Here is a 4,453-nt window from a genome sequence, read left to right on the forward strand (position 1 = left end):
TGCGCAGAAGTCGGTATTTTGTGGAAGAGCCACACTCAAGGGGCCAAAGAGCCGCATGTAGCTTGCGAGCCGCAGTTTGCCGAGCCGCAGTTTGCCAACCACTGGCCTAGACTATTGGAAAATTTAAACGTCAAATACAGTTTCTTAAAAAGATACGACACGTTTTTAATTTTTAATTCTTTCAGTTTTGGTAAGTTTTCTGAGGAAGTTATCCAGTTTATCCAATTGCAAACTATACTGTAGCTGAAGGCGGGACTTTTGAGAGAACCCATACTTATAAGGCAGGAGGAACCGTAAGAGCCAATGAGAAGGAGAGGACTGAAATGTAGGAAAAGGGACAAGAAGACACAGGAGGAATGTGTTTTCAGAGTAAGAGAGTGAGTGCTCAGGAGTGACAAGGGATCAAGACAGATAAGAAGCCCTTAGACTGGCAACTGGGAGTCACTGGTGGTTTTGGAACAGTCTCCATTGAGGAACTGGGCTGACGCGGGGCTGTACTAGGTTGAGGGCAGATGGTGAGGAGATAGAGACCAGGCTAATGGGCTGTTGCCTGGCAGTTTGGGAGAAGGGACAAGGAAGGGGAATGAGGGAAATCCAGACAAGGAGAAGGAATCCATGAAAATGAAGAGAGGAAGGAGACGGGATATTTGAAGCAAGTTCTGAAAACTGAGTCTGCAACACAGGGCAGGGATAAATCTAAGCAAGAAGGAACAGTTTCTTTTGAGACAGAAAAGAAAGCAGAGTCCCTGAGTCAAGAGGGAATGGTTTTGACAGGGAAGGGAGACAAGTCATTACTCTCATACTAATAATGTTTATAGCCAAATTTATACGTTTGTGAGCAGTAACCTTACCACCTGTTTTTGTTCATCTGCCCCCTCCTCCCTCCCAAACTTCTTATGTTTTTCTCTTTTAATGGCTCATCCTTTCCTTCTTGTCCACTAAGCGTGGTCATATCCCAGCCACCTGTCCCTTAGAATACTTCTCTCTCCACTCTGGGGTCACGGCCAAAGACATGTTTTCTCCTCTTAGGATAAGGGAAGTTTTACTACTTATGCATTTAAGCATCAACACTTTTATTATTTTTACTTCTTTAGATGGGGCATCTGTTAAATGTCTTCACACTTCCCTGCTGAGGTGGAGACGGCTAGCTGGCCACCGACACCCTCTCCCTCCTTTTCCGTAGTAAGAAAAACTGGACACAGCTGCCCAGTGACATCCTTTGTAGTTATTAGGTGTGGCCATGCATCTTATCTTGGTTTCTTCCAAAGCAGATACTAAGATAAAGTCTTTCAGGTGGCAGTTTGTTTGGGAATGTGATCTCAGGACGCAAGAATGAAGAACAAGTGAAACAGGGAGGGAAGGATGTGTTTGGGAGTTGACCACTGCTATGCATAACTGTCCTCAGTCTAGAAGCCTTCTGATAAGCCTCATGAATGCATCTCAAAGCTGTGTGCTTGAGAGATGAAAGAGGAAGAATTTATCCTTTGTCTTCTATCCCCCACTGATCTCAGCCTTAGACTCAAAGACTAGCACCACAAGCCTTAAATCCCCCTGTATTTTGGATTGCACATAATGTATGTAAGTGCTAATAGCAGGACAGAACTAGACCTATAGAGCACTGAGCTCAAGGCAAAGGCACTGACAGGTTGCACAGGCAAAGAACTGGTTGAAGTCTGTGCCTATCCAGTTGCCAAAGCAGTGGGTGGAGTAAGAGGTTTGGCCAAGATGATTTGAGGTGGTGCACAAGGGGGCTCCTTGCATCACTCAGATTTGTTCTCTTTTTTTAAAATATATTTTATTGATTTTTTACAGAGAGGAAGGGAGAGAGATAGAGAGCCAGAAACATCGATGAGAGAGAAACATCGATCAGCTGCCTCCTGCACACACCCCACTGGGGAAGTGCCCGCAACCCAGGTACATGCCCTTGACCGGAATCGAACCCGGGACCCTTCAGTCCGCAGGCCAACGCTCCATCCACTGAGCCAAACCGGTTTCGGCCACTCAGATTTGTTCTTGTCTTCTATCAAGGCCAGTCCACCAGAGAGTTGCAATCAAGAAGTTGGTCAGCTACTGCCTCTGTAAGAATGTAATACAAGGGTGTCCTCATTGCTGCAGCTGTCCCAAAGCTGAAATTGGCATTTATCGTCTCCTTCTCCCGTCACCATTATAGGTTTTCCTCTCCGTCAGCCAGCACTTCGGTGTGGCTTGGTTGCCTGGTGGGGAGGCCTTCATCCCAATAGATCTGAGCCTTAGCTACCTTGCTCTTGTTGGACAGTGGTTGTAGTAATTACCTGATCACCATTATCACTGGGCCTGGGACCTCTAGTTCTTCATGGCAATCAGCATCAATCACCCCCAGTGAATAATCTTTGCTTATTGGTTCATTGGCATAGGATTCCAGAGTCCAGTTAGTAGATATAGTTTCAAGTTCACTAGACCCCTTATGTTAGACAAAAGGCCCAGTACACGAAAATTCGTGCACTGGGAAGGTAGAGGGGGGTGAGGCGGGGGGAGGTCCCTTAGCCCACCCTGTGCCGTCTCACAGTCCAGAAGCCCTCAGGGGATGTCTGACTGATGGCTGTCTGGCCTTCCTCTGCCACAGCCACTGCTGCCACTGCCACTGGTGGCCTCCCTCTGCGGGAGGCAACCTGGCGGGCTGATCAGGGGATGGTCCTGGCCTGCGAGTGGCTGGCCCTGCCCCTTCCCTCCCCCCATCATCCCTTCGCTGCCTCTGGTCACCGCTGCTGCCCCCTCCCTCTACCCCCACCCCATCGCTGTCCCATCCCTCTGCCTGCTGGCATGTGTCTTGGCTGGCCTGGCGCCACTGTTCAGTAGATTTGCATGTTATGCTTTTATTATATAAGATGCTTTCTCCTCCCCCTGACCCCTCCAGGTCTTCTAATGCAACTGAGGATAAACCTGTTGATACAAGAAGCACAAAATCTGAAAGTGGGCCACTAGGAGTAATGATGGGAAGAGTCAATCCTACTTCTAACTCTTGGTTCCTGCACTCATGTCCAACAGCTACTGAAGAAACAACACCATCTATCACGCACTGGCCAGTGCCTATACCTTGTCTTAGAGGATGCACCTCAGCCCCCCAGGGGTTGTCCGCAAGCTCATGCCTCGGATGAGACTTTAACAGGCCGTTCCTATGTTCTCTCAGAGTCTTAGACTGCTTGTTTCTGGGGTGCTGGAGAACACAGTAAGCTCAGTAGATCCTATGATCATATGTCCATGTCACACTTCCTTTGCCATAAGAAGGGTTCCTGGCTCTGAAGTAAGGATGTTCTGAAGTGTGATACACCATGCTAGTAGGCAAGGAGTTTTGTAAGCCTGAGCATGGCGGTGCTGGTGGAAGAACGATGGGCAGGGAAGGAAATCAGAGAAGGTGTTCTGCTGCCCTTTATGTGGCAAAGGACAGGAAGACAGAAATCAGTATGATTGTTCTGTTGCTGCTGGAGGCTTGGCCCGAGTTCTGTGTGTCATACATTTGCTTGGAGGTCCTTCTCTTGAGGACCGTGGAGAAGATGACCCACAGGGGACTTACGGTCAGGGCTTCAGGCTCACTCACCTGGGCAGGGCTGCTGCCTGTGGCTTCACAGGCTCAACACTGCACAACACCAGGGAGTGCCATCTGCAAAACTATGACGTGCATGGCACCACCTAGAGCTGCGCTGTGCGGAGATCCTGCATGAGGGCGTCACATTTCACCATTGGTCACTGTCACATGTGTGCTGGGAACAGCACCACAATTTGTTGCTAAGGAAATCCCGACTATTAGCTTAATCTGAGGGCGTAGACAGAGTGTGGTATTAAAATCTGGCCTTGCCTTGAACCTCCCAGAGATCCAGCTATCCCTGCTCACCTCTAACAGCCTTTAGGCCTCCTTGCATTCCTCCACCCATTTCCTCCCTCCCTGCAGTGGGAGGCACGGTGATTCATGCAGAGGCCTCGGTTTACAGGACAGTCAGTTTTATGAGCCAGTGGTACTGGGCTTTTGAGTGTTTAAAGTAAAGCTGTCATTATGGTTTTAGTGACAACAACGAGATGCAGGAATGTTAGCAGCACCTTTCTTCTGGGGAACTCACAGTGCTTTCACTTTCTCCTCAGTATCCCTGTGAAGTTAGAAGAGAATACGGGGACACATTCCTCATTTTACTCCAGGAGAAACTGAGGCCAGAGAGAAAGAGGGGCTTTCCCAATGTGTGGGCTGAAAGCTTGTGTCCCCTCTAAAACTCACCTGTTGACACCCTAATCCCCAAGGTCATAGTATTTGGAGGTAGGGCCTGGGAGAGGTGACTAGGTCATGAGGGTGGAGCTCTCAGGATGGGATTAGGGCCCTTATAAAAGAGACCCCAGAGAGCTCTCTTGCTCTCTTGCTGCCGAATGAGGACACAATGAGAAGACATTTGTCTGAAAACCAGGAAGAGGGCTTTCCCAAGAACCTGAC

Source organism: Myotis davidii, unplaced genomic scaffold, assembly GCF_000327345.1.
Source record: "Myotis davidii unplaced genomic scaffold, ASM32734v1 scaffold27, whole genome shotgun sequence".
Classification (NCBI taxonomy): Eukaryota; Metazoa; Chordata; class Mammalia; order Chiroptera; family Vespertilionidae; genus Myotis; species Myotis davidii.